The sequence below is a fragment of the Tiliqua scincoides genome, chromosome 5, assembly GCF_035046505.1.
Source record: "Tiliqua scincoides isolate rTilSci1 chromosome 5, rTilSci1.hap2, whole genome shotgun sequence".
NCBI lineage: Eukaryota > Metazoa > Chordata > Lepidosauria > Squamata > Scincidae > Tiliqua > Tiliqua scincoides.
In genome coordinates this window covers 100,079,489-100,092,236 of record NC_089825.1, presented here as the reverse complement: position 1 = coordinate 100,092,236, position 12,748 = coordinate 100,079,489, and positions in this window count along the sequence as shown.

Here is a 12,748-nt window from a genome sequence, read left to right as displayed (position 1 = left end):
ATGTCATTTGGGCTAATCTGAGACTCAGGAGAGCAGTCACCGTTCTGTTGCATTGCCGATGTAGGTTAAAGTGCTTGTTGAAAGCAACTCCCAGAGCAGTAGCGGACGTCCCGTTGATGGAATGGGGCAAGTACCCTGGGCGGGGAGCCTCGCGTGCCTCTAGGATCACATGGGAAGCCTTTTGAGGCTCCCAACATGGTCAGAAACTATGCTTTCCGCTTTGCAGTTTAAGAGCGCAAGGAAGATTTAGTAGGCTTCCTCGATGCATCCTGGAGTTGCACAAGGCTCCATGTGTCCAGGTAAGTGGGGGAGGGGGTGTGTGAATTTGCATGTGGAGTGTGTGGTGGTATCCCATATGGGTCACCATTGTGAACCTTTGCCCCATGGGAGTGGGGTTGGGCAGGTCTGCCACTGTCCCAGAAAGTTTGGGAACCTTGGCTCTAATTTGATGGAATATTGCTCCAACATTCCAAGTTGTCTGTGATCTCATAAGTGATATTTAAGTTGCTGTAAATACTCAATAATAAATGTTTGCCATGGAAATTAATAGAAGGAAAGGCTGGAAAAAAACACCAAAAGTTCAACTAAGTACATTTTTAACGAGATCGCACACAAAGCCAGCATGCTAGAGCTAGACTAAAGAGTAAAAATACAATGTTCCTGTTTTTATGACAAGACAATGACTAGCTTTAGGACACTTGCTTTCTATGATACAAGCCTTCCAATATCATTTTCAAGGCATTTTTCACCTCTTTGTTTCTCAGACTGTATATGAAGGGGTTGGCCAGAGGGGGCAAAACTGTATACAAGAGAGATGAAAATTTCTCTGTCCTTCTCATTTCATCAGATTTTGGTAATATATAGACAATTATTAGAAACCCATAGAAAATGGAAACCACCACCAAATGAGAGGAACAAGTAGAAAAGGCCTTTTGCCTTCCAGTGGTGGAGGGAATTCTCAAAATGGCAGTAATAATATAGAGATAGGATGTCAGAGTGAGAAAAAAAGGAAGCAAGACGAATATGCAACCCACAACCATAGACATGATTTCCTGCAACATAGGATCAGTGCAAGAGAGTTTGAGGAGTGGAAAATAGTCACAAAAGTAATGATCTATGACATTGGAACCACAATAGTTTAATTTCAGTAACATTAAAACAAGTAATACCAACATTACAGTAAATCCACTGATCCAAGATGCAGCTGCTAACTGGATACAAGTCTGAGTATTCATGCTTGTTGCATAATGGAGTGGTTTACAGATGGCGAGATATCTATCCAAAGACATTGCACAGAGCAAACAACATTCCGTCATTAAGAATGAAGCACAGAGATACCACTGTGTGAAGCAGCTGCTGAATGAAATCCTTCTCTTCCCAGTCCAAAGAGCTGATAGCATCCTTGGCAATATGTTGGAACTCGAGCCAGCTTCCAGGATGGACAAGTTCCCCAGGAAGAAGTACATGGGAGTATGAAGGTGTTCATCAGAGATTACTAGTGCAAGTATCAAAAGATTTCCACTCATGGTCACCAGGTAAATCACCAGAAACACCAGGAACAACATTAACTGCAAATTGGGGAAGTCTTCAAAACCCAGGAGAATGAATTCGGTAATCCTTGTCTGGTTTGCGAACATCATGATGGTGATAATCAGAAGAACCTACTTAAAGAATACATGTGGAAATGTCACTTCCATAGAGTTACTGAATAGTGATGATTATGTAATGATCTAGGAAGCATTAAGGATTGTAAAAGAGAGAGGTTGGCACCTGCATTTATTTACAGTGCTGTGCTTTTTACAGGTCAAGTTCAGTAGGTTGATCAGCACATAAGCCCACACACCTAATTTTACAAGTCAGGATCTGGCCAACGTAAGGTACAGAACTTATGATGGAAAGAATCTGACATGCATAGCCTATTTAAATAGCTTTTCTGGGGAATGCACCTTCTGCCTGCAGTGTGGCAGGAGAGGGGCAGAAGTGTCATGATCTTGGCCCATGATGCACAATACTGTGGCCCAAATCCTAACCGCCTTTCAGCACTGGCATAGCTTTGCCAATGGGACATGTGCTGCATCCTGCATTTGGGTGGCAGTCACAGAGACCTCTTCAGAGTAAGGAACTGTTTGTTCCCTTACCTTGTAGCTGCATTGCCCTTATGTTGGTGCTGGAAAGTGGGTTTGGATTGCACCCTGTCTTGCTGTTTTGCTGATGCAAAACTGAGCAGACAGCTAGGACTAGACCTAATGAAAATTTTGCTAATAAAAATGCCTGATTCAGAGGTATTTCAGGTTTAATTGCACTCTTGAACTCGGTCACATTTTCTGCATCTGATACATAATTTTTCCTTAAATAAGAAATTGAGAGTATAAGCAAATATTGCCAACAGAGGAAAGGAAGAAATAATTTGTTACCTTTCTAGTGAGGTGATTCAATAATAAGATGTGCTGTCAATCTCTTCTTTCAATCTCTTCTTTGCTTTGTGCAGTAGTAGAAAAAGATCTCACAATATTCTTCTTTCTCCTCATGTCCTTTAGTTTTAAGCTTCTGCTCAATAACTTGGCTTATTTATGGCTAAGAGGGTGTGCCCTTTCTCACTGCCTGCCTCTCAAAACACAGCACTTCATTAAGGTGGCAGTGTCTCACGGGTATTTGTATGTATTTAGAGCAGTGGTTCTCACACTTTTTGCACCAGGATCCACTTTTTAGAAACAGAAACTGTCAGGACCCACCAGAAGTGATGTCATGAAAGGAAGTGACATCATCGAGCAAGAATTTTTTTTAACAAACCTAGGCTGCAATCCTACCCACACATACCCAGGAGTAAGCCCCATCGACTATCATATAAAAGCATATGCAGAGTAGCCTATAGAAAGTATAGATCTGTAATATTTCCCCTAATGCAGTCACATACCATGGGAGCATCAAGTCTAATATATTAAAAATAAAATACTGAAATGAATGGGGACCCATCTGAAATTGGTTCACAACCCACCAAGTAGGTCCTGACCCACAGTTTGAGAACCACTTATTTAGAGAATTAGCAAACACTCCCCCCCCCCCAATTACTGGAACAATCTAGTAACATATAATTCATTTTTTTTTTAAACAACTGGCAGCCCAATCCTATCCACACTTTCCTGGGAGTAGGCCCCATTGACTGCAATGGAACTTACTTCTGAGTTGACATGCATAGGCTTGGGCTCCTACTCTACTAATGCCACTTCCATTTCCAAGTGACAATAAATTGTGGATGTGAGAAATGCATGTCTTTTAGGTCATTGGTCTTAATTAAGAGAGAAGCATATTGGCATGCTCTGTCATCTGGGGCACATACAGTCAGGTGAGACTGGGAACATTTGATGAGATTGATAGGTTCCAATTTTGATCGGTTTTCTAAGATGTATAATATGTGCAGCGATGTGCAGTGCGGGGATTGAAGGTGAGGCAGAAGTGCCCCACCGAAGTTCTTTGAAAAGTGCCACCACCCCTGTGATTACACAAACACTAACAACCCATGGGTTCTAAATAGCTGGGGCCCATGGGTTGTAAGAGTTTGCGTGATCACAGTCACCACAGTGGAAGTGACAGCACTTTTCAAAGAACTTCAAATAACTTTTCAAAGCACGATCAGCCTCACCTTCCACCCCCCACACCTCACATCACTGATATGGTGTCCACATGGTACATTTTTTTCAAGTACACAGAACATTTGAGATTACACCCTAATGCAGTGTTTCCCAAACTGTGGGTCGGAACCCACCAGCAGTTGCGACCTGATTGTTTGGTGGGTTGTGAAACTGACAAACTGATTGTTGAGAAGGAAAATGTCTTGAGCACTTTGAAATTGAGTTCACATGTGTTCACATGTTCACATGAAATTGAGTTCACATGTGCTGAGTTACACATGTGTAGTTACTTATGAGTAGGGGGCTGTGCCTCAGTCCACTTGGAAGGGCAGGCTGAGAGGAATGCAACAGCACCAGAATTATCCTGCTCAGATGAACACAGGGCCAACCCCCCCCCCCAAGCTGAGAAGGAAAATGTACTGAGCCTTATGAAAAGTGAAACTGAGTCGCACATGCGTGTTTACTCATGAGTAGGCAAACATGCCTTAGCACCTATAGAAGGGAATGCAATGCCACCAGAATAGTCCTGATCCTATGAATGTGGGCTTCAAAACATGCTCCAGAAGGTGTCCCTCCACAATATTAAAAAGGATAAAAACAGAGTCTTCCTGGCTGGTAAAGTGAAATGGTCCCCATCCTTTTTTATTTTCGTAAAGCTAGGTAGATCCTGATAGTGTGTCATTTTAAAAAGTGGGTCCCAGTGCTAAAACATTTGGGAATCATTGCTCTAATGCAGGGGTGTCCAAACATTTTGGCAGGAGGGAAACATCATATCTCTGACACTGTGTTGTCAGAGTTAATTTACATTTCAAATTTGAATAAATTTACATAAATGAATATATTAGAGATGAAACTTATATGAATGAATGAAGGTCTTGCAGTAGCTCCAAACCTATAAAAGGCCTTGCACAAAGCAAGGCCAGACTTTCCTTTGCTGCCGCTACTGCATCACAGACGTGAAACAGCAATTAGTGGAGGGAGCCCTTGTCACACAGCCCACATGAGAGGTCGAACAGTTGTCCTAATGCTGAGAGCAGTTGCGTCGGGCCAGCATGGGATCCAGCAAGTCTCCAGAGGGCCAGAGGTTCGTTGGAGACTGGGGGCTCCCCACTGTGCCAGATTGGGAGTCCCCAAGGGCCACAGCTCGCCCCCAGGTCAGGGTTTGGGCACCTCTGCTCTAATGATATGCAAACTGTCCTAAAGCAAAAGGCTATTTTTATCCCTTCTTTTCCCAAGATCAGGCACAATCAGGGTAAGTGTGTGTGTTGGTGGGGGGGGGGTGAGTTAGTAGGATCTCACAAGCCACAAAAACCCCAAAGCAGGAAAAATGAGGTCAAAGCTGTTATTTTGCCTTTTGCTGATTGCTTATTGAGTCAGTCAAGGCCACGTTGAATCCTGATTCAGGGTGCAATCCCAATCCTCGAATGGGATTGCACTCAACACACTTGCGCTGACCCAGAGGTGTTGCAAACGTGAGGTAAAGCACTTTCCCGCCAGTGTATGAGGAGGGAGTCCGGTGCAAGGCCCGCAGTGCTGGTGGACCAGTAAGGCCACGCTGGCCAGCGCGGGTGCTTGAGGATGGCATGGGAGGGCAGGAAGGGGGAGGGTGAGCAGCGGGTGGGCCCATGAGCAGGCCACGGTCAAAGGGGGGTTGGGGGCAGGTTCTGGCACTTGTGCCAGATCCTGACCTCCATCCTGGGTGATCTAGAGCAGCTCTGGACTGCTCAGATCTGTACCAAATCTTTAGGTGGGGCAGATCCAATTAGCCCCATTGAGCTGCTGCAGCATTACCCAGGGTAAGGGGAATGAATTCCCCTTACCCCAAACTGAGCCACAGGCAGCCCCAACCCTACTCCTGGATATGGGGCAGGCCAACCGGCCTCTCTGTTCCAGCATGGGTTAGCATTGGGCTGCCTGTCTTTTAGGGTGTTAGCTCAGTAACAGGCCACCAAGAGCTCTAGCCATGGTTGCGACAAGCTCAATAATGGCTCCAGAAGGTGCTAGGTGAGGAGAAGATGCTGATGACAATGATCCTCTAATGAACAAGGTGGACTGAAGAACATCAACCACCACCTCACAGGACCAATCAGATTGCAATCTATAGCTTGATGACTAAAGCAGTGATAAATGCTCCTAACAGTCACCCTCACTCCTCCACCTCATGACAAAGGAGATAATCAGGTGCCTTGCTTTCCTCTCCTTTTCTTCATGTGGCTGGTGAAAACTGGGCAGGATCGGCCAGCTTAAGTCAGGCTCATGACACCAAGATTCTACAGTTCATTCTGTGGTAGAAGGCTCTAGCAGCTCCGGAAAGCATTCAGCCACAGTGATTTCAATCACAATATATGAATGAGTAGAAGTGTTTTGTTTCCAGTGAGTAAGACTGGATTACTGAAGCCCAAGTCTTACTGAACACAGTGGGCTTACTTCTGAGTGAAGTAAATAACACCGTTTTCAAACACAAAGAATGAGTAATTAATCTGAGTACTCAACCATCATTGCAATTAGAATTTCTAATTAAAATTAGAATTGCGCCAATGCAATTTCTCCTGCTCTGAATACCACGCACACATTCAAAACACCCCTACATGTGTATATACTTCTTTGTTCTATCTGCTGAAATTGTATTATTGTATTGTTTGTAGAAAGGGTAGGTTCATTTTCACTTTTATAATATAAAGAGCTACGAAATGATTAATCTGGAAAGATAGAATTTGTAATTCTGAATCAGCTATGGAATCTTCTCAAGTCCCAAAAAAATAGAGGAATAAAGAAGAAAAACAACAACTGAGTAAATAGATCAAAGTTAAGATAATATCCTTCAGAAATAAAAAAACATTTTATTCTCATAAAGATCTTTCCCCCGCATATTTTCCAGGAATACTAATCCTGAATAATATTCCAGGAAAATATTTAACCTAATTCCAGGACTGTTGAACCTAATACTCTGAAATATTCTTTTGATTTTGCAAGGCCCAGATAGTGTTTAGCTGTTAATTTATGACACATGGTTTGTATGGCAAAGGCCGACAAATATCATCTTCAAGGCATTTTTCACATCTTTGTTTCTCAGACTGTATATGAAGGGGTTGGCCAGAGGGGGAAGAACTGTATACAAAAGAGAGGAGAATTTTTCTGTTCTTCTCATTTCATCAGTTTTTGGTAATATATAGACAATAATTAGAGTCCCGTAGAAAATGGAAACCACCACCAAGTGAGAAGAGCAAGTAGAAAAGGCCTTTTCCCTACCAGTGGTGGAGGGGATTCTCAAAATGGCAGCTATAATATAAAAATAGGATGTGAGGATGAGAAGAAAAGGAAAAATGGCAAATATGGAGTCCACAATGAACCCAATAACTTCCAGCAAAGTAGGATCACTGCAAGAGAGTTTGAGGAGTGGAAAATGGTCACAAAAGTAATGATCTATGACATTGGGACCACAAAAATTTAACTTTGTTAACATCAAAGGGAGTAATAGCAAAAATACTGTAAATCCACAGATCCAAGATGCAGCTGCCAACTGGATACAAGTTTGAGTGCTCATTCTGGTTGCATAATGGAGTGGTTTGCAGATGGCTAGGTATCTATCATAAGACATTGCACAGAGCAAACAACATTCCGTCACTAAGAAAGAAGCACAAAGATACAACTGTGTGAAGCAGTGGCTGAATGAAATTCTTCTCTTCCCAGTCCAAAGAGCTGACAGCATCCTTGGCAACATGTTGGAACTAGAGGAAGCTTCCAAGACCGAGAGGTTCCCCAGGAAGAAGTACATGGGAGTGTGAAGGTGCTCATCAGAGAACACTGCTGCAAGTATCAGAAGATTTCCACTCATGGTCACCAGGTAAATCACAAGAAACATCAGGAACAGCATTATCTGCAAGTTGTGGAACTCTTCAAATCCCAGGAGAATGAATTCTGTAATCCTTGTCTGGTTTCCGAACATCATGCATGTGATAAGCAGAAAAACCTATTGGAAAAAATACATATGGAAATGTCATTTATATAGTTACTGAATTGTGACAATCTAGGAAAGGTGATGATATAAGAAGCATTATGTTTTGCAAAGGAGAGGACTTGGCACATGCATTTCATTTCCTGTGCTTTTTACAAGTCATGATGCAACCAATGTATGAGTCTTATGATGCAGTGAATTTGACATGCACAGACTAGTTCTAATTAAAGAGTTCTACCTGCAGAATTCATCCTCCACCAGTGGGATGGTTGGATCCAGGCAGAAGTGTCAGGAAGTGTTTGGATTCAGGCATGCAATGCTCAATGCTGTCATGCTCGCCATCAATACTGCTGATGAATACATCTTCATCAACGCTGCTGATGAGCGCAACAGTCCTATCCCGCTTCCTTTTGAACACCACAGTTATGCTTCTCAGTTCTACACCAGCAAAAATAGCTGCAGTGAATCAGAGAGCATGTCTAGGATTATTGGAGGCTTTGCCCAATGTAAAGGAACAAAAGTTCCCTAATGTTAAGGAAACTGCTGAAAAAGCACCCCACCATAGGATGCAGTGTGGACCTCCTTAGTTCGTGTGCCTTGGTGATGGTTTTTGTTAGAACTGGGGCTGTATACTCATAAGTTGAAAATAGTTGCTGTAATCTGACTTTCCACTTACTTTTTGAAGATATGGTAATGCAGACTTGTATGGTATTATCCCATCGTTGGGATCATTCCTATCCAACTTTCCAGTGCTGATGCAGCCGCAATGCAGCTTCAAGGTAAGGGAACAAGCATTTCCTTGCCTTGAGGAGGCCTCCATGACTGTCCCCCACACCTCAGGATGCAGCACACGCTCCATTGGAATGGCTGCATCAGCACTGGAAAGTTGGATACGATTGGTCCAAAAGTCAAAGCTACATTTCATGACAGCTCCAAAGCAACTCAGTTGGACTTCTGACCCCACTAAGTCCCAGAGTATACTAAATGCAACATCTTGTTTCAGGTATTTGGAAACACCTGGATTTTCTTCTGATGGCATACATCTCTGAGTTGAGGTCCCTTGATAAGAATTACACACACACACACACACACACAACCGGGTGTGTGTGTGTGTGTGTGTGTGAGAGAGAGAGAGAGAGAGAGAGAGAGAGAGAGAGAGAGAGAGAGAGAGCCAGGATGGTGTAGTGGTTTGGGAGGTGGACTTAGACCTGGATGATCCAGGTTCAAATCTCCCCTCAGCCACAAAGCTTCCTGGGTGACCTTGGGCCAATCACTTTCTCTCAGCCTCACCTACCTCACAGGGTTGTTGTGAGGACAAGAAGGAGGGGAGGAGCAGCTGTGTAAACCGCTCTGAGCTCTTTGGAGGAAGGGCGGTATAAAAATGTGAATAAATAAATAAATATCAGGGGACCTCAACTCAGAGATGTATGCCATCAAAAAAACTGCTGGGTCCAAGCCCCGCTTCCTGCTCCGTGCCCACCCCCTGGAATACCTTCCACCCATGCTCTCCCTGTCTCAGATCGTTTCCCTCCCGCTTCCTCCCCATCCTTCCCAATGCAGCCTTCTTGTCACAAGCTGCCATGGATGCAGCCTCTGTGTTCCATAGCGCCTCCGTGCATTGGCGCTGTTTGCTCCCGAGGAGGCACAAATGTGCTTTATGGCTTTACAAGGTTAGGATTGCACCCTTAGTGCATGAAATAAGATTTGTGCATGAATCACTTTGTAATTTTACCCTTTTAGGGAAATTCCAGATGAACGGTGCCCAACCTATGTAAACAAATATTGCAAACAGTGGAAGAATTATTTACCTTTTTAGTGATGTGATTCAATAATAAGATGAACTATCTTTGATCTTTGCTTTGAGAGATGGATGAAAAAGATCTCAAGACCTTTTTCCTCTTATGTCCTTTAGTTTTCTGCTTCTACTGAGTAACGATTTATTTATGCCTAAGAGGATGTGCCCTTTCTCATTGCCTGTTTCTCTCTTTAAAAAGAACTTCATTAAGCTGGCAGCGTCTCACTGGTATTTGTTTACAGAGAATTCACCAACAATTATTTTTTCCCCTAATTACTAGAACAATCAAGAAACACATAATTGATTTTTTTAACAATCTACTAATGCCACTTCCATTCCCAAGTGACAATAAATTATAAGTGTGAAAGATGCAAGTCTTCTAGATCTTTGGTGTTATTTAAAGAGAACTATGCCAGCATGCTGTGTTGTCTGGGAAACATTCAATAAGTAGATGTGGGGAAAATGGTGATAACAAAATAAACAGCACAAGCCTATGCTTCCCAGCACCGGGGGAACAGCAGTGCCAAAGTAGCTATCACTGTATCCTGCGGGCGCGGGAAAACTGCCAGAGCTCTTCTCGGGTGAAGGGGACTTTCATCCTCTTCCCCCACGGAAAGCACAAGGCCCCGCAATGCTCCAGATATTTTGCCAGTGCAGACTTGAGATCCTCCGTGTTGGGCCTTTCAGGTTGATATGGAGGATAGGATCCAGAGGAGGACTCCGCCAGTCCCACTCCCCTCCCAGAATGGTCACTTCCCCCTACCCTGTCCTTCCTCTGCCCCGCATTCCCCCACCCCAGAACACCCCCGCCCCAAAAATCATACCACCACCCAGCATTGAAACCTACCCCCAGATGTTCTCCGATGGTGTCCTTCCAGCACTGAGGCCCAGTGCTGATGCAGCAGTGGCATTCCTTCCTCTCCCAATGCTGCAAACATGCTTTAAGGCATGCTTGGGACACCCAGTACCTGTAGTACACTCAAACCTCCAGTGCTGAAGCTGATTGGACTCAAAAACACATAACACTACTTCCTGCACATCTCATTTTTGTTTAAAAAAAAAAATCTGCAAAAGAATTAAAATAAGCTCTGGTCTTCTGTATCCTGGCTGGGCTGAAAAGCCTGGCATGGAGTCTCTCAAGTTTGCGCCAGCAAAATAGCCAGCACAGACTTGAGAAACCCCACAGCAGGCTTGGGGCTTTCTCCAGGAGAAGGGGACAAAAGTCCCCTTCCCCCCCCCCCAGGAGACTCCTGTTGGTTTCCCGGTACCCTCTGAATACAGTAGTAGCGCTTTAGAGTTACTGCTCCTGTGGGCACCATGAATCTGAGGATTGGGCTGCCTGTCTGTCAAAGTCATGTTCAATTTAATTTTAGTCAAAAAAATTTTGAGATGATTTGGATTTCACAGGCAGTATGTTCCTCTGTGGTTGGTAGAAATTTGGTTTTTACAAGCATTTTACAAGCAGCCATTATTTTCAGATCCATATCTGAATGTACTATTTTGATCTCTGAATGTACTATTTTGATTCTCTCGTAGTAGGTCACCTTAGCTTAGCTTCTTTGTTCAAAATATTGTCAATTTACCTTTGTGCAGTCTGTGGGTGCAATCCTAACCCCTTATGTCAGTGCTTTCCAGCACTGGCATAGCGGTGCCAATGGGACGTGTGCTGCATCCTGCAGTTGGGTGTCACTCATGGAGTCCTCTTCAAAGTAAGGGAAAGTTTGTTCCCTTACCTCAGAGCTGCACTGCCCTTATGTCAGTGCTGGAAAGCACTGACATATGGGGTTAGGATTGTGCCCTGTGACTCATGAGCATGAGTAACTTGAGCTTTCATTCCCTGCACTGTAACTATGTACTGCTGGCACATTTGTCCAAGCAGTGATGCTGGTGTGCAGTTGAGGAAAACAATATGCTATGGAGTCTTCTGGGAAAGTTCCATATGTCAGTGTTGTAACTGCACAAAAAGTGGTTCATGTAACACTTTTTAGTAGGCAATGGCTCCTTGTGGTTTTCTAAACTGATAGGGTAATGTTCCAACATACCAGGTTGTCCTTACTTTCATCAGTGCAGAGGCGTCACTAGGGTTTGCCTCACCTGGTGTGGGATGCCAGCATGTCACTCCCCCCCCCCCCCCCCATGATGGACCTCCTCCAATGCAGTGGGCAGGATAATGACCTGGGTGGTGGAGATGTACCATTGCCCCGCCCAACTGGTTTTTTGGTTATACCTTTTGATAAAACACAGATATTTCAACAGGGCTTTTCCATTGCGTTCTACTGCAAATTACACATCAACTGGTATATATCTTGATGGTGTTATTTCTTCAAAGGGTGATTTTAGTGATTTTAGTCACTAGCGGTGTCACTCCTCCAGACGGAGTCACCTTACTAATACCTTATTGGTTCCATGCTGTGTGATAATAACATCACATTGACTGTTCAAACAATCAGTCTCATTGGTCTGCTTTGAAATAAGGAATATACTTTTTTGTTACATAAGAGCCCAATCCTAACGGGCAGCCCAATCCTAAGCTGCCTGGGGCGCCCCAGCTCCGCAGCACCTGAAAAACACCATTAATTCGACCAAGTACATATTTTAAAAGATCTCACAGAAAGACAATGTGTTAGATCATATGCAAAAACAAAGTGTTCCTTTTTGTTACAACTAGCTTTATCATACTTGCTTTTTATGATACAAGTCTTCCAATATCATTTTAAAGGCGTTTTTCACGTCTTTGTTTCTCAGACTATATATGAAGGGGTTCACCAGAGGGGGCAGAACTGTATACAAAAGAGAGGAAAATTTTTCTGCTCTTCTCATTCCTTCTGTTTTTGGTAATATATAAACAATTATTAGAGTCCCGTAGAAAATGGAAACCACTGCCAAGTGAGAAGAGCAGGTGGAAAAGGCCTTTTGCCTTCCAGCAGTGGAGGGGATTCTCAAAATGGCAGCTATAATATAAAAATAGGATGTCATGATGAGAACAAAAGGAACAAAGGCAAAGATGCAATCCACAATTAAATCATAAATTTTCACCAATGTAGGATCAGTGCAAGAGAGTTTGAGAAGTGGTAAATAGTCACAAAAGTAATGATCTATGATGTTCAGACCACAATAATTTAATTTCATTAACATCAAAATGATTGATGCCAAAATTACGGTAAATCCACTGATCCAAGATGCAGCTGCTAAATGGATACAAGTCTGGGTATTCATGCTTGTTGCATAATGCAGTGGCTTACAGATGGCTAGATATCTATCATAAGACATCACACAGAGCAAACAACATTCCGTCACTAAGAAGGTAGCACAGAGATACAGCTGCATGAAGCAGTGGCTTAATGAAATTCTTCTCTTCCCAGTCCAAAG